We start from the raw sequence: 15953 nt of genomic DNA on the forward strand, positions 1-15953 counted from the left end.
TGCAATATTGCATGCAACTGTGCTTATTCGTCTGAGGCCCACTGCCACTCAACCCTTCTCTGCGTCTCAGATGGTTACTGGGTATGAGCCTGATGTCTCACACTTACGCATATTTGGGTGTGCAGTTTATGTGCCAATTGCGCCGCCACAGCGCACCAAAATGGGTCCTCAACGACGATTAGGCATTTATGTTGGATATGATTCTCCAACGATTGTCCGATACATAGAACCCTTGACAGGCGATCTCTTTACCGCTAGATTTGCGGATTGTCACTTCGATGAGACAGTCTTCCCGTCGTTAGGGGGAGATAAGAACATCAATGTTCAACAGGAACGACAGGAATTGTCGTGGTCTGTCCCCACTCTGTCTCATCTTGATCCCCGAACCGCACAGTCCGAAATTGAAGTGCGGAGAATTCTCGATCTTCAGAACGTAGCAGAATCGATGCCTGATGCGTTTTCTGATATCGCTAAAGTGACGAGATCACACATACCTGCTGCAAACGTGCCTGCAAGGATTGAAGTCCCTAAAAGTAGAGGACATGACGCCAACTCAAGAATGCATGAGCATGGCGCCAACGTCCCATCTCTCAATGATGGTGACGTTATGGCTAGGCCCACGGCTCCTGCCAGGAAGCGCGGGAGGCCCATAGGTTCGATGGATTCTCGCCCAAGAAAGAAAGCGAGTTTGGCACAAAACAATCCATTAATCATCGATGTGAATAATCCATCTCATGAGAATATTCCGGATTATGGTTATGTCCAAGAGACATCATTGGGGGACGCTCCAATATCAGAACCAACTCCAGAGAATAAAGAGATCTCCATAAATTACACTAGTGTACATGAGATGATGGATAGAAATTCTATGGCGATTGATGATGCATTTGCATATCATATTGCAAAAGGAATTATAGAATATGATGATATCGAACCTCGCTCTGTAGAAGAATGTCAACGAAGAGCAGATTGGCCTAAATGGAAAGATGCGATCCAGGTTGAATTGGATTCACTAACAAAGAGACAGGTATTTGGGCCTGTAACGCAGACACCCCCAAGTGTAAAGCCTGTTGGCCATAAATGGGTCTTTGTTAGAAAGCGTAATGAGAAAAATGAGGTGATAAGATATAAAGCCCGCCTTGTGGCGCAAGGTTTCTCACAACGCCCTGGAATCGACTACGAGGAGACATATTCTCCCGTAATGGACGTTATAACGTTCCGCTACCTTGTCAGTTTGGTAGTTTCCGAAAAACTTGACATGCAGCTTATGGATGTGGTTACAGCATATCTTTATGGGGATCTAGATTCAGAGATATATATGAAGGTTCCAGATGGACTTCAATTACCCAAATCAAGTGACTCTAAACCACGGAGCGCGTTTTCAATAAGATTAAAACGCTCACTATATGGATTAAAACAATTCGGACGGATGTGGTATAACCGTCTAAGTGACTACTTGATTGGGAAGGGATATATTAACAATGAAATATGCCCATGCGTGTTCATTAAAAGAACAAGTTCCGGATTTGCAATCGTAGCAGTTTATGTCGATGACATGAACCTAATTGGAACTCTAGATGAGTTGAAGGAAACTGCTAAATATTTGAAATCCGAATTTGAGATGAAAGATCTTGGGAAAACACGGTTTTGTCTCGGTTTAGAACTCGAGCACCGTAGTGATGGGATTTTGATCCATCAGTCTGCATATACTCAGAAAATTCTAAGGCGCTTTAATGAAGATAAAGCGAAGCCTGCGAGTACTCCCATGATCGGCCGTAGTCTTGAGCCAGGAAAAGATCCGTTTCGTCCAAGGGATGAGGACGAAGAACCATTAGAGGCCGAAGTGCCCTATTTGAGTGCAATAGGCGCATTATTGTACTTAGCTCAATGCACAAGACCGGATATCTCATTCGCAGTGAACTTGTTAGCTCGACATAGCTCTGCGCCAACACGCCGCCATTGGATTGGTGTAAAGACCATCTTTCGATACCTAAGAGGTACGATTGATATGGGCCTATTCTATCCCTACAGAGAGAAAAGGAATGACGGAAAGTTGGGATCGGACCCCAAAAGGCATAACGCCCCCGTCCATGGAATGGCCGCCGGCCATGTTGCCGTCGCCGGCGCCGCCGCCGCTCATGGTAGCTGGCGTCCTCCTATCTCCCTCCATCAAAACGACAATGATGTCTTGATGGGTTTTGCTGATGCAGGGTACCTCTCTGACCCTCACAAAGGTCGCTCCCAAACTGGTTATGTCTTTACCATGGGAAGCACTGCGATATCTTGGAGGTCTACAAAACAGACCCTTGTTGCTACTTCCTCGAATCATGCAGAGATTATTGCTCTACATGAAGCCGTTCGTGAATGTATATGGCTAAGATCTGTGATTCGACATATTCAAGGAAGTTGTGGTTTGAAGTCTACCACAGATGAACCTACATGCATTTATGAGGATAATGCAGCTTGTATTGAACAAATGAAGTTAGGTTTCATCAAGGGCGACAACACCAAGCATATATCGCCTAAGTTCTTTTATAATCAGCAATAACAATCACTTCTAAAGATTGAAGTGAATCAAATCCGATCAAAGGATAATGTAGCGGACTTATTCACTAAGTCGTTACCTAAGTCCACCTTCGAGAAACATGTGAAGAGCATCGGATTGAGAAAGTTATCCGAACTCCCACGATTGTAGCAATCAGGGGGAGATATCGACATCAGGGGGAGTTATGATGTCTACATGTTCGATCTCGAAGAGTGAAAGACGTGTTGTGCTCTTTTTGTCCTTCGACCAGGGTTATTTTTATCCCACAGGGTTTTTGTTACCTGGCAAGGTTTTTAACGAGGCAACGGATGAAGCGTCACCACCAAGTTTGAAGCGGCACAAGGGGGAGTGTTGAAGGAATATCGATTTAGTGTGCCTTATCAAACTAGGAGTAGCAATAGGAGAGAAGGTTCTAGATTTCCCAATCCTACACGGATTGGTATTCCTTGTAACATTAGAACTAGTACTTTGTAATCCCTATATATAGGGCTCCTATTCTCAATAATAATACACATCTCTCTCATCAATCTCTCTCAATACCAATATACTTAAACAGTTCTGAGATTTTACATTAGAGTGAATGATTTCCATATTACACTAAAGGGTCACTATTTGACTAACTCCCATTCTGGTTCAAACTATGTGAATACAAGCGAAAAGTTCCATTTGCAAAATTCTCATAAGAGTAGATTTCCCTTGATCAGTAGGAGTACAACATGCGTGTCGGGTTTTCATACTAAATGCATGCTATCTGCAAATCAGTACTCAGAAGATAAGATAGCCCTTGATAGTAGCTTCAAATCGCAATAATGGCAAACAATAAAGACTATAAATATTAATAGCGATGCATATATATAAATGACAGAATAAAAACTTGCTAATTGTTGAAAGTTAAAATTGTGGTCATAGTAATTGCAAGACTGAAAAAAGCAGGATTTGCATACCAAATAATTCTTAGTACTAGGTTGCTTTCTTCACAAAAGAGATGATATGGAGTGTACAAGAGTGACGAGGTCTTCCTATGTAATACCCGCAATTTTCATTTTCGTTTCATGAATTAGTACGAAATGATTAAAGTGATTTTGCACGAATATTACTCTAATTAATTCATCTTTTTGAATTATCGAAGTCCCGAAACTTTTCTTTTTAACAAAAGCTCGGATTGTGCGATTCAAGAAAAATCGACTTTTCTACGTACGGAATTTTGGAAAACTTCCTTCATGAAAGTTGTAGAGCTCGTCGATACGATCGCGTGCATATGTGGAATGCAATTTTCGGAGCTCGTATGATTAAGTTACGATTATTTGAAATTAGGGATTCTTTTTGAAATAGAAAATTATATTTTCTTCTTTCTTTTTTCTTTTCCTTTCCCTTTCCCCGGTCCCTCCTCTTTCTTTTCTTTCTTTTCCTTTTCTCCCCATGGTGCGCACTACCTCTCACTCTCTCATCCATCAGTTCATGCAACACTAGAATAATATCCAATATTTATTACTTGGTATTTGATTTTGAGTTAGTGGGTGTCGGTGGCAATCATCCTTTCATCACTTTTCTGCTTCTTCTTCTTGGATTCCATGGGGGCAGCAGCAACAAGCAGCCCATTAGGCGTTGTCTACCGCAGAATAAAGAAAGAGAAGAGCAAAGAGTCTTTGCTTTAATTGCGATGAGACTTACCCAGAAGGTCACTTTTGCAAGAAAACAATTATGGCCATTCTTGAGGCACCGGCACCACTCGATACAGATCGCACTACCACCTTCCTGTCTTCTCTTCCTTCTCCATTCTCTTCTCTCTCCACTGAGATTGCTTGCTCGGTCTAGTCGGCCACCGAGTTGACTCACTTCCTCGTCCTCCAGAGCAAGGAGCTCCAGTCCGTGCTCGAAGGATCCGATTCGAAGTTCGTCGACCTGTTTGTAAAAGATTTGAGGTTTTGGTGTTTGAGAAGGGTTTGAGTACTGTGGGTGAGTGAGGGACAGTTCAGAGGTCCAATCCAGTTATAGAGTAATGCTTTGGCTGCTTTGGAAGCTATTGATTTGGATGTGGCTGAGGAGTTCTGCATTTTTGGGAGGACTTCGGATCTGTGGAGTTGAGAAATGAGAGTGAGGGAGTGAGAGTTCGGTGGAGCTTGCAGATTTTGATGTTGATGATGTGATGATGTTAATGTGATGATGATGTAGGTGATGATGATGATGATGTGGGTGGTGATGATGGTAATAATGTAAATGGATGCTACCCTTGTGCTGCCGGAATTGGATGCAAACTCATTTTGGCATGATGACAGATTGAGTTACATGAGCATGAGGGCCATGAGGTGCAGCAATCATCGAGTTCATGACCTTGGCAAGATTCGGGATAAGGTGAGAATCCTATCCTTATAAATTAGGAATTCAAGTTAGTTATATTAACTGACTAATTGTTGAAAAATTAGTTATTTATGGACAAGCATGAAATGGCCTTTGTGTGTAGAAAATTATTGTTGTTAGTTAAATTGTCGACGGAGTTGAATTAGTTCGTGGAGTTGAGAAATTGTGATAACAATGGTCTGCATAAACATTTTGTAAAAATGTTAGTGAGTAAAGAAAAGAAAGGTTTATATATATTGGGTGGCCTTAGTAAATTGTAGTGCACCTAATATGTCAAATCGATATCACAATTTTAAGAAATTGTTCGGTAATTTGAGTTAATTATCGAATTAGTCTCGATTGGTCAAAATTGGTCAATCCTGGTCAAACCAGGAAAAGTTGGGTTGAATTGGATTGAAATTGGGAAGTAATGATTCGGAATGCGATTTGTGAGAATCCGACCGTTGGATTTCCGTATATGTGTGGTTTATGAATGATTGCTAAGTCAAGATCATTATTGGACTAGGTGATTGACGGTTTGAGTTGGTGGACGATTGTGGATCGTATTTTGAGCTGAATTGAAGACGCAGCGGGATTATCGAGGTGAGTAAACCTCACGTGGTTCATATTATGAACCCAATATATTTAATTGCTTTATTTTGCAATCATATGAACTATTGTTGGTGTATTAGACATTCCTGTGTGAATGTCTGTATATATATTATTACGTGAAATAATATGTATTGTTGGAGTTGTGTTGAGTTTATTGTTGAGAAACAATATATTGTGAGAGGTATTGAGTTTATTGTTGAGAAACAATATACTGTGAGGGGTATTGAGTTTATTGTTGAGAAACAATATATTGTGAGAGGTATTGAGTTTATTGTTGAGGAACAATATATTGTGAGGGGTATTGAGTTTATTGTTGAGAAACAATATATTGTGAGAGGTGTTGAGTTTTATTGTTGAGGAACAATAAATTGTTGTGATCTGTGGAGATCACTAGGTCACGAGGTGACCATGGCATCTATTAGTGAATCACGCTCTCGTACCGGGCTGGTGGTTATTAATAGTATTAAATCGTAATCACGTCTGTGGCCGGACGAGTGGTTACGTTCAGTTAGAGCTCTAGTCTGTCTGCCAAATGTGGAGTGACCTTATGAGTGAAATTGAGAGTAACTCATAAGTGTCAATATATATATGGTAACCTGATGAGGGAAATTGAGAGTAACTCATAAGGGTCTATATATATATATGAGTCTGTCTACCAAATGTTGGGAAATCTTATGAACGAATTTGAGAGTAACTCATAAGTGTCTATATATATATATATGAGAGTGAGTGATCTTATGAGCGAATTTGAGAGTAACTCATAAGTGTCTATATATATATATATGAGAGTGAGTGATCTTATGAGCTAAATTGAGAGTAACTCATAAGTGTCTATATATATATATGAGAGTGAGTGATCTTATGAGCTAAATTGAGAGTAACTCATAAGTGTCTATATATATATATGAGAGTGAGAAAGTAACGTGGGTTTGTGGTGGTCTTGTAATTTAATAAATCTACAGTTCTTTCTTGTTTACTCATACTAGCTGTCAAAAGCTTACCGGGTTTTGTGTTGTTGCAACTCCCGGTACACTATTCAAATTGTGTAGCGGGTAATCCTACAGGACAGGAGAACCAGGACGGTGATCGTGCGGTTAGAGCAATTGTTAGAGTTTTACAGTAATTGTAAGTTGTGAGGTGTTTTATGCTCATTTAGAGCTTTACAATATTGCTTGTGAGAGTGAATTGTAATAATGAACTCGAGGTTTCGAGATTTGGAGTTTGTGTACCTTGTGGTGAGATTATATTGAGAAGAAAATTCAGAACGTTTATTTGATTAAGTGGTTTAATTCATGTTTCGGATTTGAATTTATCATTAAAAATCCGGGGCGTGACAGTTTGGTATCAGAGCGTAAGGTGCATATTTGGTGATGTGTCAATACCTTCCGAGTGATGGCCCGTCTGCAGCGGATCCCCATCGTGTGCTCTTCGGTATTGGCTAAGTCATTGGGTATGCGTGAGTGTTGGGAGTTGTTTAGGCCGCTAGGTCGTTTAGGGAACGTGAATACCTTCCCTATAGTATTGACTTGGTTAATATGAATTTGTATTTGACTTATACTGTGTTTTAAGTGTTATACATGTCTTAGCCAAGCATACTATACTCCTTAGGTGATGGAGATTCGAAGGGGTTGTACTTAGAACCTTACAGTTGTCTTGTAGGTTCGTATTGGAATAAGTTCAGTGGCCGCGAGTTACAATCCTTGAGGAATAGGAACCTCTTGATTCAACTCTGTTAAGTCAACGAGGATTGTTTTATGGAAATGAGGTTCTTTTGATTGTTGAAGTGTTTGGTTGAAGACATGGTGTGGACCTATGCACGTACCTAGTGTGGATACGAGTATGAATTGTTATAAATTTTGTCTTCTTAAGTTGGACGTACAGATGTTTAGATGAGGTGTACGTATCAAGGATTAGATATCTTGTTTTATAAAGAGACGTCTTAGTGGAGTTTTGGTAATTGACATGTGATACGTGATTAAAGTGACTCTGAGGCAATTATGCTGACCTTGTGTGAGATTGAATTCTTAGTGTAGACTAAGAAGGTTGTGTGGTGATTTTATATACACTACGTGATGAACTTTTAGAAGGAAAAGTTATGAGTAAAAGTATGGGTTTTTCCCTGATGTCTATAGCAGACTTGTGAATATAGTTTTGTTCAAGTGAATGAAATTGAATTTTGAGGCCTATGTATGGTGCAGGAAGAAGCATGGAGGACATGTTAGAGTCAGGCAAGGGTTTGCCTTTGGTGATTGATTTTAGGTGATATAGTTAAACGCAATTTCAGATATTGATTTTAGTGACTTTGTTAGGTATCCATAGTGGTTCAAGTGAATTACTATGTGATATGGAGTTTGATTCGATTTCTGAATCGCTAAATGTTAGGGATTGAATTGTGGTGAGTTTTTGTTGAAGCAATTGATAGATGGAATTATCGAGATTCTATAAGAGTTGTAAGAGTAACTCTAAAAACGTGGGTTTTTCCTAGCTAACTCAGGATGTGTTTAGCTTTATAAATCCCTAATCCTATCGATGAAATTGTTGTGTTTGGTTTGACTCAGAGGATACTAGCTAGACCTCGATGCGACTTAATTGATTGTTGGATTCTTTTTGAGTGATTGTTTTTATTGCATCATTATGAAAGATGTGTGCAGTAGAGTTGTTTATGGTTTTGAAAACAGTATTGGGTGACCAAGGTTCGATCCTTGGTGTTGTTGTTGGTTAAACAAACAGGAAAGAAAACATGCACACCATCTTATTGAGTTTATATTACAAAAAAAAAAAGAAAAAAAAAGAAAAAAAAAGCGAGGACTATGCTATACTAAGCCTAGTCAGCAGCTCCGGATGGATTGAGGCTGAGCTCAAGAGAAACGTTTGAGCCACTGTGGTAACCGCCTGAGCCACCAGAATAGTAACCAAAAGCGCTACCTTCCTCGGAAGTAGCCTTCAGGTTACCAAAGACGTCCTCGCCGTGCACGGGGAACAGAGGAAGAGTTTGAACCTCCTGGTGATCTCCTCCTCGTTGTTGCAGGGATGTTTGTCCTCCTGTTGTGCCAAAAGAGTTGTACTAGTATTAGTGTTGAAGTGTGAGGAAGAATATGAAACAGAATTTAAATCAAGAAATCCTTCATTACCAGTAGAATAGGTGGAACCAAAGTTGAGATCAATGGATCTACCATCATCAGTAGAACTAGTGGACCCAAAATTGATGTCAATGGATCCACCAGCTGGCCCAAAATTGATGTCGATGGATCCACCAGCACCAGTAGAACCAGTGGACCCAAAATTGAGATCAATGGATCTACCAGTACCAAGAGAACTAGTTCTCATGGGCACTGGAGCAGCCTGATTACACCTATTCATCTGCTTCTCTCGAGCCCTGACGTTCTGGAACCAAAAGTAAATGTTCTTACCCTCAACATACCCATACTGGTTCAGCTGGAGACAGATCTCGTGAATCTGCTCTGTAGTTGGGCACTTAAATCCCTTGACATAGTAAAGATCCTTGAGGATTCTTATTTGTTCTGGAGTAGGAATCCACCTGGTACGGCTTCGCCAGAAATCCATGTTGGCACTACTTCCAGCTGCTTGGGTGTTTCCTCCCTCCTCTGTTGGTTGCTGTTGTTGTGGTTCCATTTGTTGTGGGGTTTGGAGCTCCATTAGTTGCAGAGTTCGTGGCTCTTGGGTCATGGGGTGAGAGGATGTGGAAATCGAGGAATACATGGTTTAGTGTTTGAGGGAGATTTTGTTAGAAGGATTGGAGTTGTTGAACTGGTGATTGGAGATCTGAGATTCTCAGAGGAAAGATGAGATCGAATCTTCAAAGGGAAGAAAAGATCTGAGAAAGAAGGATTAAGGATTTGGAGGAAAAGATTGAAGATCTGAGAGTGAAAAACTGGGGATTTGAGAAGAGAAAGGCTGAAGAGTTGAGAGAGAAAGGCTTGAGCTCGGAAGAAAATTTCTTTTCTTTTGGAGTGAACAGTTTTTCCCCAGAATGCACCTATTTATAGAACAAGGTGAGCAGATCTCCACCGTTGGATGAACGATCTCAGAATTTGAATCCACGCGTTGGATTAAAGTCATCCGAAAACCCGGAAAAGTTGTTGGCGCGTGGAGAGCGTGTAAGGGGACAGGCCGAACCTCGAGATGCTGTGGCAGACAGCTTTAGCCGAAAGCAGATTTGACTGCCGTAAATCACGGAAGGGATAAGCCGTGACACAAGTGGGCCGTACTTGGGCCTGTCTCGGATCAAGGCATCACTGTAGCTGTGGGTGGAGGCCTGATGGGCCGAGTTTCAGAAACAGTTTTGGACATGATGGGCCGAGTTTCTGAAACAGTTTTGGATGAGTTGGGCCGAATTGTTGAAACAGTTGAAACAGTTGGTTTAAATAAAAGGATTGGTATGGATAATAACGTGAGCAGCCGTGCTCGAGTGGTTGAGTGTACAGTTCGTGTACAAGAGGTCTGAGGTTCGAACCTCGCCTCTCGTTTATTTTTATTATGTTCGTTTATGACATAATAAGTATAAAATTTGTACACATTATATTAAGCACAGCTTGTGCTCCAGTGGTTGGGGGACAAAGGTTTCGTGCGGCAGGTTGAGGTTTCGAACCTTGCCTTCCCCGTTATTTTATTTATGTCACTTATGACATAATAAATATAACACGTGAGCATATATTAATGAAGGCAGCTCTTGCTTCAGTGGTTGGGAGCAAAACCTTCGTGTTCGAGGTCGGGAGTTCGAACCTTACCTCTTACAAATATTTTTGGATCTCGTATATGCTTGATATACGGACGTATATACGGTATGTACGGTATACATACGTATATACGGTCTGTACGGTATGTATACTTATATACAGTTGTACAGTATGCATACGTATATACGGTCTGTACGGTATGCATACGAATATACAGTTGTACGGTATGCATACGTATATACGATCTGTACGGTATACATACGTATATACGGTATGTACAATTTCATACCGTAGCCGAGCTGGAAGATGGTGGGCCGATTGGTAGGCCCAAATAGTAAGCCCAAATAGTAAGCCCAAATGGTAGGCCCAAATGGTAAGCCCAATTGTTCGGCCCGAATAGTAGGCCCAAATGTTAAACCCAAAGTGGTTTGGGCCGGTTCGAAATGTGGATGGTCCGATTTCTTCAGGCCCAATTGGCCAGCCCTAGTGCTTAGCCCAAGGATTGAGCAAGCCCAAGTCATCATCATTGGGTGACATAATTTATTGGCGTGCTTTTGGGGATGATTTGTTTTGAGTGATGCATCTCTATGGTTGTGAAGAGTGGTGCATGCTTAAGTTTTACTATGGAGATTTACCGTGATGCTAATTGAGTAGCGAAACACTTTGTGGGAGTGATTACTGTGCTTGTATGCCAGTACAGAGTGATGATCTATGTGAAGATCTATGTGATGATCTATGTGAAGATCTATGTGATGATCTATGTGAAGATCTATGTGAAGATCTATGTGAGGATCTATGAGATGATCCATGTGATGATTTTGTGTAATTGATGTGGAGTGATGTTGAGCAGTTGTTTTGTGAATTTACATTGTGATGAAAGGATTTAGTGGCCATAGAAATGTATTTTTATACAAAGGGCTGAGGCTTTGTAGATTACTACAGATTTGGAAAAGATGGAGATTCTATGGTTAGGTCAACCTTAATCGAGAGGAATTGACTTACGCTCAAATTTCGGGACGAAATTTCTTTAAGGAGGGTAGATTGTAATACCCGCAATTTTCATTTTCGTTTCATGAATTAGTACGAAATGATTAAAGTGATTTTGCACGAATATTACTCTAATTAATTCATCTTTTTGAATTATCGAAGTCCCGAAACTTTTCTTTTTAACAAAAGCTCGGATTGTGCGATTCAAGAAAAATCGACTTTTCTACGTACGGAATTTTGGAAAACTTCCTTCATGAAAGTTGTAGAGCTCGTCGATACGATCGCGTGCATATGTGGAATGCAATTTTCGGAGCTCGTATGATTAAGTTACGATTATTTGAAATTAGGGATTCTTTTTGAAATAGAAAATTATATTTTCTTCTTTCTTTTTTCTTTTCCTTTCCCTTTCCCCGGTCCCTCCTCTTTCTTTTCTTTCTTTTCCTTTTCTCCCCATGGTGCGCACTACCTCTCACTCTCTCATCCATCAGTTCATGCAACACTAGAATAATATCCAATATTTATTACTTGGTATTTGATTTTGAGTTAGTGGGTGTCGGTGGCAATCATCCTTTCATCACTTTTCTGCTTCTTCTTCTTGGATTCCATGGGGGCAGCAGCAACAAGCAGCCCATTAGGCGTTGTCTACCGCAGAATAAAGAAAGAGAAGAGCAAAGAGTCTTTGCTTTAATTGCGATGAGACTTACCCAGAAGGTCACTTTTGCAAGAAAACAATTATGGCCATTCTTGAGGCACCGGCACCACTCGATACAGATCGCACTACCACCTTCCTGTCTTCTCTTCCTTCTCCATTCTCTTCTCTCTCCACTGAGATTGCTTGCTCGGTCTAGTCGGCCACCGAGTTGACTCACTTCCTCGTCCTCCAGAGCAAGGAGCTCCAGTCCGTGCTCGAAGGATCCGATTCGAAGTTCGTCGACCTGTTTGTAAAAGATTTGAGGTTTTGGTGTTTGAGAAGGGTTTGAGTACTGTGGGTGAGTGAGGGACAGTTCAGAGGTCCAATCCAGTTATAGAGTAATGCTTTGGCTGCTTTGGAAGCTATTGATTTGGATGTGGCTGAGGAGTTCTGCATTTTTGGGAGGACTTCGGATCTGTGGAGTTGAGAAATGAGAGTGAGGGAGTGAGAGTTCGGTGGAGCTTGCAGATTTTGATGTTGATGATGTGATGATGTTAATGTGATGATGATGTAGGTGATGATGATGATGATGTGGGTGGTGATGATGGTAATAATGTAAATGGATGCTACCCTTGTGCTGCCGGAATTGGATGCAAACTCATTTTGGCATGATGACAGATTGAGTTACATGAGCATGAGGGCCATGAGGTGCAGCAATCATCGAGTTCATGACCTTGGCAAGATTCGGGATAAGGTGAGAATCCTATCCTTATAAATTAGGAATTCAAGTTAGTTATATTAACTGACTAATTGTTGAAAAATTAGTTATTTATGGACAAGCATGAAATGGCCTTTGTGTGTAGAAAATTATTGTTGTTAGTTAAATTGTCGACGGAGTTGAATTAGTTCGTGGAGTTGAGAAATTGTGATAACAATGGTCTGCATAAACATTTTGTAAAAATGTTAGTGAGTAAAGAAAAGAAAGGTTTATATATATTGGGTGGCCTTAGTAAATTGTAGTGCACCTAATATGTCAAATCGATATCACAATTTTAAGAAATTGTTCGGTAATTTGAGTTAATTATCGAATTAGTCTCGATTGGTCAAAATTGGTCAATCCTGGTCAAACCAGGAAAAGTTGGGTTGAATTGGATTGAAATTGGGAAGTAATGATTCGGAATGTGATTTGTGAGAATCCGACCGTTGGATTTCCGTATATGTGTGGTTTATGAATGATTGCTAAGTCAAGATCATTATTGGACTAGGTGATTGACGGTTTGAGTTGGTGGACGATTGTGGATCGTATTTTGAGCTGAATTGAAGACGCAGCGGGATTATCGAGGTGAGTAAACCTCACGTGGTTCATATTATGAACCCAATATATTTAATTGCTTTATTTTGCAATCATATGAACTATTGTTGGTGTATTAGACATTCCTGTGTGAATGTCTGTATATATATTATTACGTGAAATAATATGTATTGTTGGAGTTGTGTTGAGTTTATTGTTGAGAAACAATATATTGTGAGAGGTATTGAGTTTATTGTTGAGAAACAATATACTGTGAGGGGTATTGAGTTTATTGTTGAGAAACAATATATTGTGAGAGGTATTGAGTTTATTGTTGAGGAACAATATATTGTGAGGGGTATTGAGTTTATTGTTGAGAAACAATATATTGTGAGAGGTGTTGAGTTTTATTGTTGAGGAACAATAAATTGTTGTGATCTGTGGAGATCACTAGGTCACGAGGTGACCATGGCATCTATTAGTGAATCACGCTCTCGTACCGGGCTGGTGGTTATTAATAGTATTAAATCGTAATCACGTCTGTGGCCGGACGAGTGGTTACGTTCAGTTAGAGCTCTAGTCTGTCTGCCAAATGTGGAGTGACCTTATGAGTGAAATTGAGAGTAACTCATAAGTGTCAATATATATATGGTAACCTGATGAGGGAAATTGAGAGTAACTCATAAGGGTCTATATATATATATGAGTCTGTCTACCAAATGTTGGGAAATCTTATGAACGAATTTGAGAGTAACTCATAAGTGTCTATATATATATATATGAGAGTGAGTGATCTTATGAGCGAATTTGAGAGTAACTCATAAGTGTCTATATATATATATATGAGAGTGAGTGATCTTATGAGCTAAATTGAGAGTAACTCATAAGTGTCTATATATATATATGAGAGTGAGTGATCTTATGAGCTAAATTGAGAGTAACTCATAAGTGTCTATATATATATATGAGAGTGAGAAAGTAACGTGGGTTTGTGGTGGTCTTGTAATTTAATAAATCTACAGTTCTTTCTTGTTTACTCATACTAGCTGTCAAAAGCTTACCGGGTTTTGTGTTGTTGCAACTCCCGGTACACTATTCAAATTGTGTAGCGGGTAATCCTACAGGACAGGAGAACCAGGACGGTGATCGTGCGGTTAGAGCAATTGTTAGAGTTTTACAGTAATTGTAAGTTGTGAGGTGTTTTATGCTCATTTAGAGCTTTACAATATTGCTTGTGAGAGTGAATTGTAATAATGAACTCGAGGTTTCGAGATTTGGAGTTTGTGTACCTTGTGGTGAGATTATATTGAGAAGAAAATTCAGAACGTTTATTTGATTAAGTGGTTTAATTCATGTTTCGGATTTGAATTTATCATTAAAAATCCGGGGCGTGACATCCTACTTCTGTAAAAGCAGGTGTACATAAGCTTAATTAAGGTTAACATAGAAGTTGCAGTCACAAGTGAATGATGCATAATATAATCTAACTTTGGTTGCTTAGTTAAGAGATGAAGGAAAAAGAGAAATTATGAAAAAGAACCAAAAGTATGAACTATGATGAAGTATAGACATGCGTAAATATGTGCGCTCGCGCACTCACACACACAGAGACAATACCGGCCAGTTTTGAAGTACCTAAAACATCGGTGGGAAAAATTTTGATAGACAGAAGAAAGTGTATGGTGGAATTAAGCAGCAACATCCAATCGTGCTTCAGTTCCCATTCAAGGATCAAATGCACATCTCTCACTCTATCAGGTGCATTTTGAAACTTTATCCAGAATGTCAAATACACTTTGAAGAGAACCACAGCGACAAAGAGAAACCTGCCTTCTTTTTAACACCTGAAACTTGTCAAGTTTCATGTATAATTAAACAGACCCTAAGCTGATTTACCATACTAGAATCTCTACTATCTTATCATCTAGAGCCATGCAAGCAAGTTGACAGACAACAACAAACAGTGTTTGGTTGTTGCATTAAGCAGTAATTGGAGTGAAATGCAATATGGAATCAATGGATGCAATGTAGAGAGAGTTAAAGGGAGGGGTAAAGTAAGAAGCTAGCTAGAACTGAAAAACTGCTCAAACTAATAACTTTTGTTGTGCAATTTGTTGAAAAATGAACATAAAACTGTTTCAGAAAATGGAGAGAGCTTTGTTGGGAAGAACTTGAGAGAGAGAGAGTTTAGATGCAGAGAAGGATGGAGATTCAAGTGTTTATTCATCTCACAATGGAGGGTTTATATAGCAATACAAAGCTAGTGTGAATGCTATGGTAAGAAGTCCATTATAGTGCCTTCAATGATCATAGCTGCAACTGAAGGAATTGTGTCCTAAAACAATCATTTTGATGTAATTATTATTGTAATTATTATTATTCAAAAGGGCAAGTTTATTGTTCATTGCTTATATTTAATAGAGAAAATTAGAAAAAAACCCAAAAAATGAGGCTCATTTTAAGAGAAACCCAATCATATGTTTTCTTTTAATCTACACCCATTCATATAATTAAACCTACCGTATAGGTTTTAAGTCTATAATTAAGTTTTTCTCTCATTTTTTTAGTTTGACTATTTTACCCTTCTCGTCGAAAAAGGAAAATATTCCTCAAATATAGGTGTTTTTTTAAATTTAAATATGGCATCAGTTATAAACACAAATTAGAATTTAATACCATCAATTTATTTTTCCTGATTTAAAAACGATTAATTGCCTTAATTATTGTATATCTCTTCCTTTCTGATTTGACCTATATATTTTCCATTTTTTAGTAGATATGTTTGTGTAGATAATCCTATTATTAAATATGTCAACGTGATTAATTGCCTTAATTATTGTATGTAACTAATGT

At 39.3% G+C, this 15953-nt stretch overlaps 2 long non-coding RNA genes across 2 annotated transcripts; both read left to right on the forward strand.

Moving 5' to 3' along the window:
* The first annotated feature begins 3618 nt into the window (after positions 1-3618).
* On the forward strand, positions 3619-7001 carry LOC133728056 (uncharacterized). The gene is made up of 3 exons (XR_009855575.1): positions 3619-4897; positions 5409-5485; positions 6544-7001. It is a non-coding gene; the product is annotated as an uncharacterized LOC133728056 (long non-coding RNA).
* A 3501-nt stretch (positions 7002-10502) lies between these two features.
* Positions 10503-14443, forward strand: LOC133724475 (uncharacterized). Its single transcript, XR_009853729.1, has 3 exons — positions 10503-12563; positions 13075-13151; positions 14210-14443. It is a non-coding gene; the product is annotated as an uncharacterized LOC133724475 (long non-coding RNA).
* Positions 14444-15953: the final 1510 nt, after the last annotated feature.

Source organism: Rosa rugosa, chromosome 1, assembly GCF_958449725.1.
Source record: "Rosa rugosa chromosome 1, drRosRugo1.1, whole genome shotgun sequence".
In the NCBI taxonomy this organism is placed as follows: domain Eukaryota; kingdom Viridiplantae; phylum Streptophyta; class Magnoliopsida; order Rosales; family Rosaceae; genus Rosa; species Rosa rugosa.